At 42.9% G+C, this 21,252-nt stretch overlaps 1 long non-coding RNA gene across 4 annotated transcripts in view; it reads left to right on the forward strand.

Annotated features, from left to right (window-relative positions):
- LOC137541571 (uncharacterized) overlaps positions 1 to 21,252 on the forward strand; it is a 1,030,398-nt gene that overhangs the window by 510,849 nt on the left and 498,297 nt on the right. For 3 of the 4 annotated variants that reach the window (XR_011025219.1, XR_011025217.1, XR_011025220.1), the window contains one exon: positions 19,898 to 19,987. This is a non-coding gene — a long non-coding RNA (uncharacterized lncRNA). The remainder of the gene's footprint in view (positions 1 to 19,897; positions 19,988 to 21,252) is intronic. The other variant, XR_011025218.1, reaches the window with a different exon arrangement.

Raw genomic sequence — 21,252 nt, forward strand, 5'->3', positions numbered from 1 at the left:
AAACTAGGAAAAAAAAAACGTGGAGCAAATTGAAAAACAAAATGTAATTTGTTTTTACGAAACTGGGACATCTGATTTTTACAAGGCTTATTTTTTTCTTTTCTTTTATTATACCGAATACATTTTAACAAAGTTCTGTTTATTGCATACAAAGAAACTGTACCTGCAAAGGGTTTTGCAGCAAACCTGTAAGGAGAAAAATGTTGGTAGTAGATACTTAAAAACGTTTTGTAGACCGCTGTAGGTAAATCCTATGCCGCACTTGTGGCTGTCTAATGCTGGGAATACACGGTTCGTTTTTGCCTTCGTTTAAACCTTCGTTTCGATTGTGCCTTTTGTCCTTTTCGATCCCGAAATAATCGGTCATACGGTTAATATCACCACCCACGGTTTCGTTTTTTTTTTCGATTCTGATGGTTTCGTTTTTCCAATGATCGAAGGCTGCAAAGAAACGAAACGAAAATCCCTTTTTACAGGGACGGACTAGCATAAACGAATATATAATCGATCTGAACAGCCATCAAGCCTACCAATGGCTCGATTAGATGGATAAAGAGAGATAATATCAAACATGTTCGATCACTAGTCGTTCGTTTTTGGGGTCTATTAATCGAAACTATAATGAGATTATGACTATTTTCACATACGTTTTCAACACTCGATTCGTTTACCGAACGAATCGAAGGTTTAAACGAAGGCAAAAACGAACCGTGTATTCCCAGCATAAGCCTGATGCAACGTAGGATTTACTCCACCTGCCATTTCGCAGTGTAGGATTTATGCCACCTGCCATTTTCTCACCTGATGCGATCGTGCACACCCGAGAGGGGAGATTAAGCTGTCATATGACAGCTGACATCTCCCCTCCGTGATCAGGAGCCATCGTGATTGACTCCTGATTACGTGATCACTACGATCGTCGACGGATCGTAGTGATCATTATCAGAGCAGCGACGGTCTGAGGGGAAGAGGAGAATCCACTCACCTTCCTGACGTTACCCCGGCAATCGTCTCTCCGCTCTGGCCGGCATCCCCGCTCGCTCTAACGTAAGTGTTGGGTCCCGGCATGATGATATCAAGCTGCGACCCGGAAGTTAACGGCAATGCGAGCGAGGATGCCGGCCAGAGTGGAGGTTGCTAGAGCTGCTCATCGCTGGAGCCTGGAAAGTGAGTAAAGGCCGCTGGCAATATGGGGGACACCTGGCCACACGGGATACCATGCCCAGGCATCCATAGCGGGGATCCAGCTGCCTGACCCCTCCCCCCCTAAATGCGGCCCCCCCCCATGAAAAATGGCCTGGTCCTTAACCACTTGAGGACCATAGGCTTACACCCCCCTAGTGACCAGGCTGTTTTTTACAATTTAGGCCACTGCAGCTAGAGACACTGAAGCGAAAAAAAAAATTGATATTATGTTTTGTATGTGTAGTACAACTAAGAAATAAAACATTAAGATCAGATACATCAGTCTAATTGTTTCCAGTACAGGAAGAGTTAAGAAACTCCAGTTATGTTATCTCTATGCAAACAAGCCATTAACTCTCCGACTAAGTTTAGTCCTGGAGAGGGCTGTTATCTGACTTTTATTATCTCAACTGTTTTCTTTTCCTCTGCTAGAGGAGAGGTCATTAGTGCACAGACTGCTCTGAAAGACTCATTTTGAATATTGAATGTTGAATGTTGTGTAATCTGCACATATTATAGAATGATGCAATGTTAGAAAAAACACTATATACCTGAAAATAAAAATATGAGAATATTTTCTTTGCTGCTAATCCTCTAGTAATTATTCATAGTACACAACCAATTCACTATATCATATTTTTTTTTTCGCTTCAGTGTCTCTTTAAAGAGACTCTGAAGCCAGATTAAAAATGGCTTTTTACCTTATATTCATCTGAGGCATGTTTGCCCCTGCTAAATGCCGCTATCCCGCGGCAGAACGAGGGGTCTTTACCCCCCCAAATCCCCTCCGTGGTGCCCAGGGAGCGCTTCCTGTAGAGGCAGAGCTTTCAGCAGTAGCTCTACCTCTACACGCATCTATCAGCGCATATCTCCGCCTCTCCCCGCCCCTCTGTCTTACTTCACTGAGAGGGGCGGGGGAGAGGCGGAGATCCGCCGTCTGATAGACAAAGCTCTGCCTCCATGAGCAGCAAAATCCACGACCAAGAAAGTTGTGGATTTTGCAGGGAGGATTTGGGGGGGGGGGGGGGGGGAAGACCACCGCGGGATAGCGGCATTTAGCAGGGGCAAACATGCCTCTGATGAATAGAAGGTAAAAAGCCATTTTTAATCTGGCTTCAGAGTCTCTTTAACCACCTTAGCGGTATGGACGAGCTCAGCTCGTCCATTACCGCCAGAGGGTGCCGCTCAGGCCCTGCTGGGCCGATTTTGTTGAAATAAAAAGCAGCACACGCAGCCGGCACTTTGCCAGCCGCGTGTGCTGCCTGATCGCCGCCGCTCTGCGGCGATCCGCCGCAAGCAGCGGCGAAAGAGGGTCCCCCCAGCCGCCTGAGCCCTGCGCAGCCGGAACAAATAGTTCCGGCCAGCGCTAAGGGCTGGATCGGAGGCGGCTGACGTCAGGACGTCGGCTGACGTCTATGACGTCACTCCGCTCGTCGCCATGGCGACGAAGTAAGAAAAACACGGAAGGCCGCTCATTGCGGCCTTCCGTGTTACTTCTGGCAGCCGGAGGCGATCAGAAGAACGCATCCGGAGCGCCCTCTAGTGGGCTTTCATGCAGCCAACTTTCAGTTGGCTGCATGAAATAGTTTTTTTTTTATTTAAAAAAAACCCTCCCGCAGCCGCCCTGGCGATCTTGATAGAACGCCAGGGAGGTTAAAGGTTGCTGCAGGGCTGTACAGCTCAGCACACAATTAATCCCCCCCCCCTTTCTGCCCACCAACAGAGCTTTCTGTTGGTGGCCTGTGATCGCGCCTGGGATGTTTTTTTAATATATATTTTTCTTTCTTTTGTAATAAATATTACCTTTTAAAAAAAATATTTACATCTCCTTCCCCTCGTCAGCCAATCAATGGTCCTGGGGGAGCCACTGCGTTCACACCCATCAACGTGATGCGGTCGTTAGGAAGTTAAGAGGGTGGTTAGGCAGCCGGTCCCCAAAGGGTTAAAGTGAGCCTGAAATCTTGCACAGGAAAGAAGGAATATATTGTAGGATTTGTATCAGCTGTAAAAAACAATTTTTTTTTCTTTAAATGTTATTATGCTGTTGCTTATCTTTTAGAGTAGAGAGAAAGTTCCGAGTACAGTTCTGCTTTAAATAGTGGAAAGCCCCTGGATGCTTCAAGGCTTACCAGATCTTCCATGAGTCCACTGCTGATGGTCGGGACCCTCTTCACCTCCGTGGCAGCGCTCCCTTTCATGTATGAGCTCATCCGCTCTGAGCATGCGCTTGTATAGTCTGGCATGCCCAGTAGCATGTAGCCACTCATGTACAAAGTAAAAAGCTGTGCTCGAGGGGCTTCATGCTACTTGGCACATGTGCAGTAGGGTCGTGCTTGTACACAAACGGTAGTGTGGCTATAAAAGCATATTTGATGTTTAGAAGGGACCATGTACTGTAATGATGGGCCACAGAACAATTGGGGAAACCTCTGAACTGCCCAGGGGGTTCCCTGTACTGAGGTAAGTTCCCCCCCCCCGCCCCCTTCAGTACACTTTAAGGCCAAATTCCTGTGAAAAAAAAATTTTTGGTAATGGATACTGTTAAAATAAATGGACTTTGTGTTGCCATCTCTGTTCTTATCAGGGACAAGTTCCGTCACCGTCACGTATAATCGATTAGAAACCCATAATAGTTTCCCAGGGTTGACAGCTCCACTCTTGTCAGCTCTCCTTCAGAGGAATAGCCTAAAGCAGTGGTGGTCAACTCTGTAAATTTTGTGGGCTGCACATAGCCAGAGGTTTTTGGTTTTTTTTTTCTGCTGACAGTGTTATTACTCCAGTAAAATGTAGTTAAGGGCCTTTTTTATAAATAACCACAGGATTCAGTACTTCCATGCCAAGTTTTTTTATAGGAACTTTTTTTATTCTTCATTATTAACCAGCCTACAGACCTGAGATGAAATTTTCAGCCATGCTGGGTTACAATCTCATGTTTTGCAGGGATCACCTGCTGAGCTTCAAAACTATCTGACTGATATTTTTATGCTTGATAAGCCCCTACTGGCACTGTCTGTAACTGCCTGCTGTTCTTTCAAAGAGAGTTTTGCCTAGACTAGCATTTCTTACAGAACTGTAAAGGCAGTTAAAGTACCATAACAGGCTGTAATGTAAGCCGGCCTGAACTTTAGTTAACTAGTTTGGGCCCAAGCCATTCAGAGTTTTACTTTCCTGTAGGATTTGAGGTTTTGACAGGCTTAGAAGATGTAATGTAAATACCTGTTAACTGTACCTTGTTTTTTTTTTTTTTTTTTTTAGTTAACCTACTCAAGCCAAACATAAGTAGGGTAACAATGGACATTTTAGGAGTTGGAACTCTTTGTTAAATTCAGCAAGGCTCAGTTAACAAATTCCCAAAACAGCAGCATATCCGTATTGCACAGATCTGCTGTACCACTCTAGGGATGTGTTAGTGTCTATTGCACTCAGAGGTGGATACATGCTAGTCTGTTGCAGGATTTGCAATGCATCAGCTGTTTGAAAAACCTTACCTTTCTAGTTTGTCTGCAGTGGACAAGAATGGACACTTTAGAATGGTAATTTCCATTGGTCTGCTGCCATCTGCTTCAGAAAGTGGTTCAGCAATGAAGAAACCAAACTTAAAAATGAAATCTGTTCATGCCCTGCGACAAAACACTGCATCTTATTGCTGCTCTCTTCTCACGTAAAACCTATAGGAGAGGAGGAGCCATCCTTTATCCTGTGTTTGGGAACATTGTCACATGATCATAGTTGATGGCTTTAAGCCCTTTTCCCTAATTTCAGATGTCTGACAAAAAGCTGCTTCTTTGTTTTGTGGCTGTAATAGGGGCATAACAATGGTTCCAAAATGGCACAACAGCCTAGAGCAGGTAATCCAGCGGCACTTTAACATAACCTATAGTCCTGAAGTAGTTGCAGTTACTATGATTTTTTTCTCATTTTTTATGTTATATACCTGAAGTTAACTGGGATCAAAACAGAGTACTTTTATAGAAATGTGAATTGTAGGCTGCTGAAACAAATACAGGGCTTGCATATCATCGGAGTCAGAGGCGTAACTATAACTCATGCCCCCCCTTCCCCCACTCACACCCTTTCCCTTGCCATGCCCCACAGTCTGGAGGCCCATCTTGCAAGGAAACATGAAAGTGCAGACATCATAATCTTCACACCCATGACAAGTGTAGTCGCAAAAACACCCGATCTGAAGGCTGGACCCCTTCATCAGAGGGGAGTGAAGTAGTAGTTTGGGCCCTCTGCAGTCACTTCCCCTGTAGTTAAACCCCTGATCTCAGAGTAGCAAACTGTTTGTCAACAGAGTGTTATGTGGCTTGCAAAAAAGACTGGTCTATGGAGCTGTGTGCAGCAAGATGTGAAAGATGCAACACCTGGCTGATGGCTTTCTTTTTCATGAACCACAAGGCAATCCTCCTGGCCATTATAGGAAGTACTGTAGAGCTGCATGTGCCCCCCTACCTCTCATGTGCTGGACACCATGGCCTCAATTCACTAAGCTTTATCAAACACTTTATCAAACGTTTGATAAATTTCCTCATGGGTAAAATTTAATTTTGAATTCATTAAGGTGTTATAGATTTATTGATCATTTCATCGATGAAACATTTGATAAATCTATAACACCTTACCGAATTCAAAATTAGATTTTACCCATGAGGTAAATTATCAAAAGTTTGATAAAATGTTTGATAAAGCTCCGTGAATTGAGGCCCATGTGTAGGTGTCTATAATCTCTAGCATGCAGTCACAAATTCTAGAACCTGTTCATCAGAACAAACCTATCATTCATTTCTGGACTGTACTACAGTTTAGATCTCCCACAAATAACCCCATGGGGCATAGACAACATAGCTTCTCTGCATTTTCTGTGTGCCAGTCCCTAAGCCACAGAGTTCCAACCAGATATGGGTTGAGAAAGAAGTAGACTATTGTCTTATTTACTTGCCCAGCCCTTATGATGGATGCTTACAATATGTTATTCCATTTATCACAAACATTTATGCTGTTATGGAAATGTTGCCAGAACAGAGCAGATTTGGGAGCACAAAAGGTAGTTAAAAAAAAAAAGTATCCATTTTACTTTTGCCTCCAAGGAACTTTAAAATAACTGCTGTCTTTTGTTCAGTGTTTAATTCCACTTTAAAGTGTAGATTGAACTATTCTCAGGGGCTGTTTGAGTAAGCGGAGGAGTTGAGTGTAGCATCAGAGATCAGCATCTTGTGCTATTTTGAGATACATAAAGAATTAATTATAGAAAAGTATCTTGCACTCAGAGCTGGGGCCGGCAGAGCTTACAGCATCTTGGCTCAGGTTAATATTCCTGAGGCGCACTAGAACACAGGCGAATTATTGATGCATCTGTTGAAAACAAACACTGTTTCTTGGGATTTATCATTTCTTTGCTGGTAATTACCTGTCAAAATTTAAATAATGGTCCATTAGATGAATGCTGGTTTTGTTTCTAATGAATTAGATACACAGCTTGTCATCCCAAGGCAAGGTTATCAGACACTGAGCAGGATATAGTTAGATAGATGTGCCATTTTGAAAAATAAACTAGATTTTGGCATTCCCATATATGTTACGCTCAAGAGCCGAAGAGCCTTTGGGGCACTGTAGAGCAAGTTTGGTCTACCTTTTCATTTTAAAAGGGTGATGGGGGATTTTCAGTTGCTGAATTTGTACTTTGTGAGGATTTTGATTTTGAACAAAACAGACTGGCCATAAAGTAGCATGAAAGGCATATTTTATGCATTATAACTGAATGTCCCTTTTATACCTTACCTCTGCAACCAAAAACGAAATCTATGTATGACCCCTTTTTGCTGAACTAAGACATCCCATTGTCCAGTCTGCCTAGTACAGTATTTGTAATTGCAGGGCCTTTTTAATCCTTTTACAATACAGCGCAACAGGCAATCAATGATGTCACTATCTGTTGATGTAAAGAAGCTGAGAGGTGTTTGTGTGTGTGTTTGGAGTGGAGGGGCAGTAAGCATGCTGTGCTTTCCCCTATTATGCTCGGGATACACGGTACGTTTCTGTACCACGTATCGACCAGCTGATCCGATCAAGCTGCTCGACCCCCGCCGGATCCCATGGGCAGGGAATCGAGCGCTGATAAGGAAGCGCCGGCGGGGACGAGCGGCAATCGATGCGCACGCGGGGACGCGGCTGGGGACGATCTGGCAGCTAATCGGCTGCCGGATCGACCCGTGTATTCCCAGCATTAGAAATTAAAGGATGCAAGGTCGAATTTCACGTGCGTCAAACAGTTGGTTGTATTTGAATAGGTAAATGCAGTTATTTTTCAAAATGATCTCTAGTACTGTTCTTTTGTAGTTCAACAAGCACTCATTTCACATTACATTTCTCTGTATCATACAGTACATTAGATTTGTGGATCCAAATGTACACAAAAAGTGTTACGTTAGATTAGTCCTCAGGGGCCTGAGGTCCTCACACATTTTTTGATGGGACTGAATCATAAAAGGTGTGGGTCTTCAAGTAGAATTTGAGTCGATCCTAAACACTGGTATGGATAATGGCCCTCGAGGACTGGAGTTTGACACCTGTGAGTTAGATGATGGCAAAGGTTTGAGGGATAGTGCATTATTGTCTAGGTGAGGAGACAAGTGTGGTCGGTGCTAGATGGATGATTCAAGTATAGAATTATTTAGGCATTTTGGTGTACCAATATATTTGCAGATAATTCAGCTGTAGTCTGCTACTGGATACTGGACAAAAGAGTCTCTGATGCTGTTTGGAGAATACATATTCTACCCTCTGCATTAAAATCATACTCCCTCGTCAGTGGCGCATGAACGAGGATCCTCTCTGAGATGGAGCAATTCCTATTGGCCTCTTTCAAACCAATGTGGAGCCCCATCATTATGTTTCTGCTAGGGCTTTCATCTGTATTGTGTCACTTGTATAGTGTGGACCTAGACTTACAGTATACCTAAAGTGACATTATGAGCATTACGTAGCTACATGCAGTACAAGCCCTACTAAGAAATTGTCTGAAGTCTGTTTCTGTTTTCCAGTATAGCAAATGTAAAAAAAAAAAAAACCAAAAACTAACAAAAGTTATCTATGCAAATAAACTTGTCGAAGTCAGGGGTTTCCATAGAAATAAATAGAAGCCAAAAGAGTTGAGTGAGAAAAGGCTTTAGATACGTCTTTAGTGCTAAAAACTTAAATGAGTCATTATTTCTGTTTGTTTCGGTTCAGCAAGGCACATTTGTCACGGCTGCTGTTTAGAATAATGCCTTAAAGGGATACTGTAGGGGGGTCGGGGGAAAATAAGTTGAACTTACCCGTAGCTTCTAATGGTCCCCCGCAGACATCCTGTGCCTGCACAGCCACTCACTGATCATCCGGCCCCATCTCCAGTTCACTTCTGGAATTTCAGACTTTAATAACGGAAAACCACTGCGCCTGCGTTGCCGTGTCCTCGCTCCCGCTAATGTCACCAGGAGCATACTGCGCAGGCGTAGACCATATTGGGCCTGCGCAGTATGCTCTTGGTGACATCAGCAGGAGCGAGGACACGGCAACGCAGGTGCAGTGGTTTTCAGACTTTAAAGTCTGAAATTCCAGAAGTGAACCGAAGGCGGGGCCGGAGCATCAGTGAGTGGCTGTGTGGGCACAGGATGTCTGCGGGGGACCATTAGAAGCTCCGGGTAAGTTATACTCATTTTCCTCCGATCCCCCCTACAGTATTCCTTTAAGATTAAGCACTTGAACATACGGAGAATCAGTTCTATCAGTTATACCAGTATTTTCCTTTCGTTAAGCACATACAATTAGTAATTTCATAAGTTTTTCACTTCAGGTTTGCTTTAAGCTCTCTCCCTGTAGGCATTTGAGCATAAAAGGGGATAAAGGAGTTGACCTGCTTTCTCAACCCATGCCTCCTGCTCACTTATAGCCTATCATAAGACTTGGCTTCAGACTGACAGAGGGTGGGAGCCGGCAGAAATTAATTGCTGCGGAGCTAGTCTGTATTACATTTTCTCCCCCCCCCCCCCCCCCCACTTTGAGGTTGATTCACTATAACAAATAGCGTGCCTTATCAGAGTCACTGTGCCTTGTCAGAGTTACCGTGCCTTGTCAGAGTTACCGTGCCTTGTCGGAGTTGACGTGCCTTGTCGGAGTTGACGTGCCTTGTCGGAGTGGACGTGCCTTGTCGGAGTTGACGTGCCTTGTCGGAGTTGACGTGCCTTGTCGGAGTTGACGTGCCTTGTCGGAGTTGACGTGCCTTGTCGGAGTTAGTGTGGCTTATCAGAGTAGCATAGCGAGCTCTACGAACTTATGTCCGCTAATTGGCAATGACTAGAGCTCCACTCGTGCTGCCCTGAGCCCCTGTGGGTCCAATCACTTTAAAGGACATTATTCCTGCACTTTGAGTGGCCCAATAGGCTGCCTGTCAAGTTTCCTGTCAAGTGACAGGCAGCCTATTGGGCCAATCAAAGTGCGGGAGTAATGTCCTTTAAAGTGATTGGACCCGCAGGGGCTCAGGACAGGACGAGTGGAGAACTAGTCATTGCCAATTAGCATGCATAAGTTTGTATTGCTCGCTATGCTACTCTGATAAGGCATGCTAACTCTGATAAGGCATATGTTGTTATAGGGAATCAACCCCTTTGTATCCTTTAAGTCAAACATCCTGACTTAAAGGATACATAAAGTGAGAGCGATATGGATTATTTCCTTTGAAATAATACCAGTTGCCTGGCAGCCTGGCTGTCCTATTTGGCTGGAGTTGTGTGTAAATAACACCAGAAACAAACATGAAGCTAATCTTGTCAGATCTGACAATAATGTCAAACACCTGATGCCGTGTAAGGGTTTTTCACCTTCCTCTTGATCAACAGGGGTGTGTGAGGGTGCAGGCTAGTGTTATGCTTTATTCTCTGGTTGAACTTGATGGACCTATATCTTTTTTTCAACCCAAATAACTATGTAATTATGATCTGCATGCTTGTTCAGGGTCTAGGGCTAAAAGTATTAGAGGCAGAGGATCAGCAGGATATCCAGGGAACTAGTATTGTTTAAATGGAAATAAATATGGAAGCCTTCATATCCTTCTCAGTTAAGTTGTTATTTAAGTTTGGTACACACTTTCAATTATGATTGGCCAATCGTTGACCAAGTTGACCACCTCCATGTAGTATGAGGGTATACCTACTCAATCTGCTCATAGTATTCAGTGTCTGTTGGCCTCATACAACATGGAGGTGGTAAAATTGATTCGTGATTGGCCGATCATAGTTAAAAGTTTTTGTACCAGGCCTTAGAGCAGCTCTCAGTGGTAACAAATTAGAGATCATAAAGCCCCTTTGTAGTTGAGATTGACTGGGGGGGGGGGGGAGGAGGGGGCAGATAAATAGTTGAATAGATATGTCTGTATGGGAGCTGAATAAGCATTAAAAAAATCCTTTTGTCATCCACCCAGTGGACAGTCAAAACTTTTAACCTAGATTTTTAAACACTAAAGTAAAAATAATACAGTGAGATTGCTATCTAGTATTAGGACTAAACTTTGCGTTAACCTTTTCCAGACTTTACCGCTCTGGCCCCTTAACCACTTAAAGGGAACCTTAACAGAGGGATATGGATGTTTCCTTCTAACAATACCAGTTGCCTGGCAGTTCGGCTGATCTCTTCAGCTGCATTAGTGGCTGAATCACAGACCTGAAATAAGCATGCAGCTAATCCAGTCTGACTTCAGTCAGAGCACCTGATCTGCATACTTGTTGAGGGGCTGTGGCTAAAAGTATTAGAGACACAGGATCAGTAGGAGAGTCAGGCAACTGGTATTATATTAAAAGGAAAAAAACATATCCTTCTCAGTTTAGGATCCCTTTAATGACAAGTTGACTTATATAAACGTCCTGCTAAAGCCTCTTAATGGGTCCAGGATGTTTTTATAAGTCAGACAGTGCTGCTGCCGCTGTGCGCGTCTGCACGTGCGTGCTCGTGCATTCCTGTGCACGTGAAAATAGTGGAAAAAAACAAAAAACAAAGAAAAAATACACCTTTATTTCCAAATACTATATTGTCCTCATACTTTGTATTAGGGACATCATTATAATGTTGTGATAACCAGAACAAATAGGTAGATAAAATGTGTAGGTTTTATGCAAAGGTGCATAAGCGCTTTGAGTCCTATGGGAGAAAAGCGCTATAGAAATGTTATTGTATTGTATTGTATTGTATTATATTTAAACTATAGGGGATGAAATTTGAGAAATAGTGTATTTTTTAATTTTTTCCTTGTTTTTCCCTTTAAAATGCATAGAAAATAAAGTAATTACTGAAAACAAATATCAACCTCAAAAAGCCCAATTAGTGGTGAAAAAACCAAGATATAGATCATTTCATTGTGATTAGTAGTGATTAAGCGATTGGCAAATGAAAGGGATGAGCACTGAAAGGGGAAAATCGCTCTTGTCCGTTAGGGTAAAAACAACTTTTGGGGTGAAGTGGTTAAGGACCAGAGCTATTTTTTCTATTTAACATGATCACTGTGATTGGTTTACTGTGATCACATGGTCAGGAGCAAATGAATTTGGCGCGAAGCTCAGCTTGTCAATGGAGTGTAGCGGCGTGGACACGTGGAGAGGGAAATGGAAATCTATGTGCTGACAGAGAGATCAGTCTCTAAACAGGGTGTATATTTAAATCAATTATGTTCAGAACCTTTAATTAGTGAAAAGAAATGTATGGTTTGCATCTCTGCCTGTTTTTTTTTTTTTTTTTTTGGCCTGCTATGTTCTTGAACACACTGGGACTTGAAAGACAGGTGCAAACAAAACAAGGGCAGAGATATGCTGCCCAGAACAACCAACTAGATCATTTCATGCATAGATTCAGCCTGATTTGCACTGGACACCTGTTTAATGTTTGCTTCAGTTTTCTTGTAGCCCATCTCAATAAATAGAATGGAATGCTTTCTAGAAGACATACGTCTCAGTCTGTACAGTTCCAAAGCCTGGAGACCATGAAGGTTGCCTGGCAGTGGTTGCTCCCACTTCTCTCCAAAACGTATTAAAATTTACTGCTGTTTTTATGGTGTATATATGAAAGAAAAAAACAATTGCACATGACCTAAATACAGAGGTTTACAAGGGATTTTTATAAGGATTAACAACCCTCTTTAAACAGCAGCAAACCCAGGCGCAGGTCTAAGGGTGACCCGTAGGTCAGCCGAAGATGTGCTTTTGCAGAATTGCAATACGTTCCAGTCAATTTACCTGACTGCAGAACAATAGCATGGGTGCAAATTGCTGACAAAGTTTTGCAGTAATCAGACCAGACATCCAGCTCACAATTCCATGGTTGAGTTGTAGATCTGACCCAGTTAACCTAACAGGTTATGAGTGTCTTCTCTTAACAACCATGACCGCCTATAAGCAGCTGGCAATTTGAAAGTGAAGTTAATTCACTCCGAGCACAATGAAAACACTCTCTATGAGCGCCAGCCTAGCAATTTCAACTGCCAAAAAACATTAATAGATGAAAAGCTTTGTACAATGGATGAGGTCAAAAGTAGCCCAGAAGGCTGAGATAAATGATAGAAATATCTGACAAAAAATGTCAAATACAGTTTGCATATCCCAAAAAACACTGTGGTATAAAGTTTATTACTGAAACAACTGGCCACAAAATAATGTCACAGTAGTGATCTACATGATAGTCGTCAAAGACAGAAACGTAGCTCCTTAGAGTGTGCAGATTAATTTTTCATCAGCCTTGCTGTTTGAAAAGTGCCTGTGATTGATGGAAATGGAGCTGTTCAGACATATAGAAGAATTGAACACCGCAGACTATTGCAAGAGAGGAACAGGCTGGAGAGAATACATAACAGACCCAGACTCGGTTATGTTTCAGACCTACATGTAAAGTCACTGTAGACGGTGTGCATGGTTATACTTGCCTAACCATTTAAACAACCAGTTAGGGCTCAAACCCGCTAGAAGCCTTTTCTAAGCGCTAATAAGTTGAAAAATGCTCTTGCTAATGCAATGCTATGGGGGATTTTTATAAAATCACATCCCTGAAGTGGGATCACACCCCATAGCATTACATTATCAAGAGCTTTTCAAATCACAAAGCGCTCCGAAAAACTCTCCTAGTGAGTTCCAGGCCTTTAAGCACGTATAACTAACGTGTTCAAATCGGACCTAAACTCTTGCACAACAGAGAAGGAAAACTCATATAATTCACTCTGTGTGTTTAGAGAGATCAGTCTAATTCCCCCTAATCGGCAAGTAATCAGCACATGTAAATTAGAGCTGTCAGCTGTGTCTGAACTGTGCCATTGTTCTGTGCTAATAAGCAATCACTGGAGTTTAACCCTTTCTGTGCTCTCAGGAATGTCCATGAAGTAAACACGGCAGGGCTTTTTGTAAGATTTCTGTAAGTCATAACAAATGTTTTTATAGAAAGATTATTATGCTATTGCTGATCTTTTAGCGCAGAGAGGAAGTTCTGAGTTTAGGTCCGATTGAACATTTATACTGTGTTTGTTATACTCTCATGGCATGTTTATGATGCATTGTGTTGCAGTTTATTGGAAGAAGGGTGATAATGTTCACAGTTTGCAGTTCTCTTTACTACACAACACTGCCTTGCATCCTGCCCACTCCTCTGGATGTTGCTACACAAGGGAGCCCAGCTAAATACCACCACTAAGCCCTCTTGTGTATTAGTCAGGAATTGTTTCCTTCTTCTTATGTAGTCTCTTGAAGGTAGAGCTGGGTCTTAATTTTGTATTAGCTCCTTTATTATCTGATGTCAGTAACAGCTTTCATGCTGCTGCGCATGATTAGACTCTCCTCATAGAAGTATAGGAGCTGCTTTCACTTTTTGGACCTTCCGTTCTTGCCGGCTACTAGACTAATGCTTAGTAAACTGTGATCTGCTGCAAGCAGGCTGGCTAGGATTTTTGTTTCTGGAATGTGTTTTCCAGGTCAGTAAGGCCACTTCCCCACTTTACTATTATTATTTATTGTATTAATAATGGACAATAAATAGGGATACCCACAATAGTAACACATAGCAAGGCACGACACTTTCTCTCCAATGCAGTGTAGATCCCATTTATTTATAATGAATGAGATCGCACTGCATTTGCTCAAAATTGCATGCAGCTAAATGTTGTGATACCACCCCGAATCTGACAATGCAGTCTATGCACTTCTGCTGTCGTAGAGTGTCTCCCCCTGAAACCGTGACCAACAATGCGCAAGTGGGGGGCCTAAACAAGCCATAGAATGAGGAAATGGATGAGAAATGGCTCATTTCCCTCAAGATTTCCACAAGTAAAAGTATTACCCAAGATATATCAATTGTGGCAATATATTTTTAAATATACTTTGCCCCTCATTTGTGATCCACTTTGAGAGATTACTTATATGATTTGTTTTTCTGCCCCTAAAAAAATGAGTTCTCTTATTTGTAAATGGCCAGCTAGTAAGAATTTCTGCATCTTTTTTTGCTGTGCAAACTTAAGTATGGTTAATGAGTTACTAATAACTCTTAGTTGATGACAATTTTATGCAAACTTACGCTGATTGGCAGTTGACCAGTCAAATGCAGCAGCATTTTGACTATCGCTAGTGCTAACAGAGGTAGCCATTTGCCATGCAGTGTCTATTGTATATGCGTTTTATAGTAGATCAGGAAATGATCAGTGTGTCTGATACCGATCAGTCCCATGTTGCATCCAAGCCAGTTTCTAGGCTAAAATGCACCCAGGGCAAGGGTGTAAAAATTGTGCGCCCCCCCCCCCCTCATGGAGCCCCAGGTATTAGTGCACTCAGTATAGGTAGCCAGCTATAGGTCCCACAATATAGGTAGCCAGGCATAAGGTGACCCAGTATAGATAGCAAGACATAGGCGCCCCAGTATAATTGCCCCCAGTATAGGTTAGCTAGGTAGGTGCTTCCAGTATAGGTAGCCAGTATAGTTGCCCCCAGAGTATAGGTTAGATAGGCAGGTGCCCCCAGTACAGGTTAGCTAGGTGGGTGCCCCAATATAGGTAGCCAGTATAGTTGCCCCCAGCATAGGTTAGATAGGTGCCCTCAGTATAGGCTAGTTAGGTGCCTCCAATATAGGTAGGCAGTATAGTTGCCACCAGTATAGGTTAACTAGGTAGGCTCCCCCAGTATACAGTAGGTTAGCTAGGTAGGTGCCCGCAGTATAGGTTAGCTAGGTAGGTGCCCGCAATATAGGTTATCTAGGTAGGTGCCTGCAGTATAGGCTATATAGGTAGAAGCCCCCAGTACAGGTTAGATAGGTAGGTGCCCCTAGTATAGGTTAGGTAGATAGGTGCTCCAGTATAGGTTAGATAGGTAGGTGCCCCAGTACAGGTTAGATAGGTAGGTGCCTCCAGTATAGGTTAGTTAGACAGGTAGGTGCCCCCCTCCCCCCCATAATGGAGGGGGGAGTCAGCCGCGGGTAGGTTGACCTGACTTCTCCTTCCCTGCCTCTCCCCGGGCTGCCCTGCGTGCTCCCCCCACTGCTGCAGAGTTAGCGCAGGGAAGCCTCCTATTGAGCAACTCGCCTCCCTGCGTTCCAATTGCCAATCACTTGCCGCTTGTCTCCTCTGCATAGCAGCGTATGCACACTCTACTTCCTGCTAAACAGGAAGAAGTGTGTGTGTAATCGGCTATGCAGAGGAGACCAGTGGCAAGTGATTGGAACGCTGGGAGGTGAGTTGCTGAATAGGAGCCTTCCATGTGCTAACTCTGCAGCAGAGGGGGAAGCACTGAAGGTGGCCCGGGGAGAGGAAGGTAGGGCGAGGTCGGGCCACCCTCCCCACAGCCGCGGATCCTTCTCCATTACGCCTTCCCCCAGCGCTCAGGGCGGCCGCACACCCCTGAAAATGGGGCTTTTTGCACCACTAGATATTAGATCCATTAACAACTGGGGTACAATCTAATATTGTTTGCACTACCGCACTACCTTCTACGTTTGTTTCATAACGGGCAATGCTATGCAGCCTTTTGTTAAAGGGTCACTAATGCGAACTTTAGGCTACAGGGATAAACCTAGTAGAATGTCTCTAATTGTAAACAGAAACATGATCTAATATGTGTTGATCTTACGAAGTTCAACTGACTAGGATAATTAACAGCACATGTGCAAATCCCAGCATCAGTAAGGCAAGTAACATTGCTCTCTGTTCAGTTAGACTGTAATAACAGCTGATATCTCTCCTCACTGTGCTGTGAGATAAAAAAACGTTTTTGTAATGCAGGCTCAGTCAGCAGTAAGTTCTGATATGTGCTGTGGAAGGTATTTGGTAAATATGAAGCTGCCTGTTTATTGACATATGCCTGGTACACATGATGGAATTTTTCATCAGATTGACGGTCAAATGGATAAGTTCCATCAGGACCCATATAATTTCTGATCGATTTTTTTTTCTGATCAATTTTGTATCAAAGTGATGGGAAAATCGATAAGAAAAATGATTAGAAATCAGATCGGACCTGTTTGAAATAATCGATTTGACTATCAATCTGACAGAAAATTGCATCATGTGTACCAGCCATAAACCCTTCCACAGTACGTCAGTACATGTTCTTGAGCCCGAATTATGAGAACTCAAAGCACAGATAGTAGAAAGATATCAGCTGTTATCACACCCTAACTGTACAGGGAGCATGTTGCTTGCCTCTAAATGTACATGCACACGTTGGATTTGCATCAAATCGGGCGTGTGTACAGTCGGTCGTTCAGCTGATAAGACCGGACTTGAGCGATCCGGTCTTATCAGCTGAACAACAGACTGTACACACGCCCGATTTGACGTCCAAACGACGGGTCATTTGTGCAAATTCGACGTGGGTATGCACCTGTATCTGTACTTGTCCTGTTAATTATCCTATCCAAACGATCTTTGTATGCAAAAACACTACCTAAGATGTGTTACTCTTCCAATTAGCAACATGCTACTAGGGTTATACCAGTAGCCTAAATTTCACTGTAGTGCTCCTTTAACCACTTAGGTCTATCTAGACGGATATATCTGTCCAGATAGCCTGCCCTGCTGCAGCTGAGCCGGGCGCGCAATCGTGCACCCTCTCGTCGTTTTCCGCTAACCTGGAGATCAATGAATGAGAACACAGGTCTTCGTATGAAAAACCAATGGCTTATCTGAAAAGCAGCGATTTTTCTGAGTTTCACGTCATCTTTTCAGTTCCTTTTAGTGAGATCTCTTGCTTCCAGGATGAAAAACAAAAAATTGATTGTGGCCAAATAGTAAAACTACTACATACATTTTAAAAAATAAATAACACAGTCAATTACATTTAAAATTAGCGGTTTACCTCCCCGATCCAAAAATCACCTAAGGGTCAGAACTATTTTAATATGCATGTCAAGAGCGTATATTACTATAATTTTTTAAATTATAAGCTTGTAAATAGTGTCGGACGAGAATTGAAAAAATGCACCTTTATTTCCAAATAAAATATTGACGCCATACATTGTTATAGGGACATAATTTAAATGGCGTAATAACCGGGACAAATGGGCAAATACGATACATGGGTTTTAATTATGGTAGCATGTATTATTTTAAAGCTATAATGGCTCAAAACTAATAAAAAATACATTTTATCCATTTTTTTTACTTAATATTCTCATTAAAATGCATTTCGAAATAAATTATTCTTAGCAAAATGTACCACCCAAAGAAAGCCTAATTGGTGGCGGAAAAAACAAGATATAGATCAATTCATTGTGATAAGTAATGATAAAGTTATTGGCAAATGAATGGGAGGTGAAAGTTGCTTGGATGCATAAGGTGAAACGACATTGAAGGCTGAAGTGTTTAAAGGACTTCCAAGGCCAAATAAAAAAAAAAGTTAAATACCTGCATCATATTTGAAGGCACGGAGGACGCCGTCCGCGCCCTCCGTGCCATTCTGCTGGGTCCCCGCCGCTCAATAGTCCCCCGGGCCGGCTCACGGCCTGGGTCGGGCTCTCCTGCCTTTACAAACATGGTCGCATGAGTTGGCCGTGGCTGCACAGTCCACATAGCCGCGAGTGCGGCTGCGCAGCTCTACTGTAGCGTGGATCGGGGGGTTGGCCCTAGAGCTGCGCAGCCGCACCCAGCTCATGTGGCCATGTTTGTAGAGGCAGGAGAGCCCGACCCAGGCCGTGAGGTCGGGAGCCGCCCCGGGGGGCTATTGAGCAGCGGGGATTCGACGGAACGGTACGGATGGTGTCCTCAGTGCCTTCAAATATGATGCAGGTATTTAACTTTTTTTTTTTATTTGGCCTCGGAAGTCCTTTAAGTATCATTCCTGTATCACGCTCCTCAACAAACATGATCACTATAAGCACAGCAAGTATTGATAAGTTTTGATAGATAAAACAATTGTACTTTCATTGAGAGGGTCTTAAGTTTAACAAATTTTTCCTAGATTCAATGGACCTCGTGAACAAAGGGTCAGTAATTTTGCCATGCACAAGCACCGCACACCAGTTTTACCAGCACTAACGCTAGGGGACTAACCTGTAATGCAACGCGTGGTACACTGCACATCACCATAGCATCGCACGCATTCTATTACCAGGCCTTCATGTGTCAGGTCCAATGTTCTTTAAAGGGGAACTGAAGTAAGAGGTATATGGAGGCTGTCATATTTATTACCTTTTAATCAATACCAGTTGCCTGGCAGCCCTGCTGGTCTATTTCTCTGCAGTCGTATTTGAATAACAACAGAAACAAGCATGCAGCTAGTCTTGTCAGATCTGACAATAATGTCAGAAACACCTGATCTGCTGCATGCTTGTTCAGGGGTTATGGCTAAAAGTATTAGAGGCAGAGGATCAGCAGGAGAGCTAGGCAACTGGTATTGCTAAGATGGAAATAAATATGGCAGCCTCCATATCCCTCTCGCTTCAGTTGTCCTTTAAAGCTGTAGACATGCTGTCAGCGCTTTGTGAGAGCTTTTCTGACCCTTAGCACTTTCTGAGTGAGCATTAAAAAAAAAAAAAAAATGCTCCCATTGACCTCAATTAAAATTGTGGTAAAATCGCTGCAATCGCGGTTTTTCAAAAAGTCGCAATTGTGGCAATTTTAAATGTAAGTAAATCGGAGCGTTTTTTTTTCTTTTTAAACCGCTCAAAAAGCGTCAGAAAAGCTCTCAGAAAGCACTCAGTGTGTCTACAGGCTGACTTCTGGGCCCATATGCAATTCACTCTTTCTCCTGAGTTTTCACCTAGGAGATACATTTTTCATCTTCCCTTTAAAATAACTTTTCAGCACTCTGCAATGGATAAAGTAGCAAAAAAAAAAATAGGTTAAAAAGTGCTATCAACATTATTTTCAGTATTTTCTTGCTTGTTGCTATCTTAAAAGGCAATGTATTAATACACTGTGAAAATATCACCTAGGTGAAAACACAGGAGAGAAAGTGAATTGCATAAATGGGCCCTAATGTGTCCAAAACATTGAAAAGTGTATGGTTACCCCTATTCATATTTGGTCAGTCTGAATAAGAAGTCATAGTGCTACTCGGAAATTGTATTGCCTATAACTTTTAATGGACAATGATAATAATAGGTATGAATTACAAGTGTTATTCCTGTTTAATTTCTAGTCCAATATTACTTCTTGAAATTATTCATTTGAAATGCATACTCTACATTGCACCAAATGACATAAAATTCAACATTTTCATTCCAGGTACAGATCTTGGCAACAAGATGTTTCCGCCAAATCAACAAGATGCTTATATTGCTTATCCAGGGAGGTTATTGAAGGAAAAAAAGTAAGGTAACTGATTGAATTTTACTCCTGAAATTAATGCAGAAAACACACTGGAAGAATATTGAAGGTTTTTAAATGGCCTTCATATAGCATGTGTTTGAATACTGAATATCATTTGGGGGGGGATGAGGGGGGGGGCTGCATTAAAATACAGTGCTTGCAGTAGAAATCCAAGACCATTTTTTCTTAGTTTTTTATTCCGCAGTGATCAGAATATTAATGTAAAAACAGTAATAAATACAATAGGACTGTAATATAATTTCCCAATGTATATGAATGAAGTCTCTTGTGCTGGGGATTACTTCTACTGCTACTTGCATTTTTTAAAACATTCTCACTTAAGTGTACCTGAAAAGGATAAAAAAAGGCTACTTATCCGTTAGCTGGGCGCATCAGGCAGGTGGCGCTGTTGTAGCGAATTTCATTGATGCTTAGTTAACGTAGTGCTGTGTGAATGGAAGTGCCGCAGGTTGCGCTAATTACATTGATACGGCACGTAACAATAACAGTGTTAATGGGAACTAATATGTATTTCAAGTGGCCGGAACTGTCGCTTAATGCAATTAAAATGAAGGCGGCGGCAATTTAACAGATGAAGCCGCCGCCTTCGTCTGTTGTTCTTCTTCTTATCCCCCTTTGCCCTCCTCTCGCTTCTATACAATGCTAGCAGCCTGCGGGGACATGAGTGTCCCCCCCCAGAGTCGTTAGTCGCGGCAGGGAATCCTGCTTGTTTTCTTGCGACGAACGACTGGAGGGGTGACGCGTGTGTCCCCTAGCTGCCAGCATTGTATAGAAGCGAGAGGAGGGCAAAGGGGGAGGAGAAGAAAGAAGAAGAACAGACGAAGGCGGCGGCATCGTCTGTTAAATTGCCGCCGCCTTCATTTTAAGTGCATTAAGTGACAGTTCCGGCCATTAGTTCCCATTAACACTGTTATTGTTACGTGCCGTATCAATGTAATTAGCGCCACCTGCGGCGCTTCCATTCACACTGCACTACGTTAACTAAGTATGAATGAAATTCGCTACAACAGCGCCACCTGCCGGATGCGCCCGGCTAACGGATAAGTACCAAAAAAAAGTTTTATATATACCTGGAGCTTCCTCTAGCCCCCTTCACACTGATCTGTTCCTTGCCGCTGTCCTTCGCCGCTGTCCTTCGCCTCGTTCCTGTGTAATCTGGCCTGGCAATTTAGCCAGTCGGGGCACAATAGTACTGTGCAGGTGCAGAGGTCTCCCTTGAGATTCACACTGAAGGCAACACTGAAGGCATC

This window comes from Hyperolius riggenbachi, chromosome 12 (assembly GCF_040937935.1).
Source record: "Hyperolius riggenbachi isolate aHypRig1 chromosome 12, aHypRig1.pri, whole genome shotgun sequence".
Taxonomy (NCBI): Eukaryota; Metazoa; Chordata; class Amphibia; order Anura; family Hyperoliidae; genus Hyperolius; species Hyperolius riggenbachi.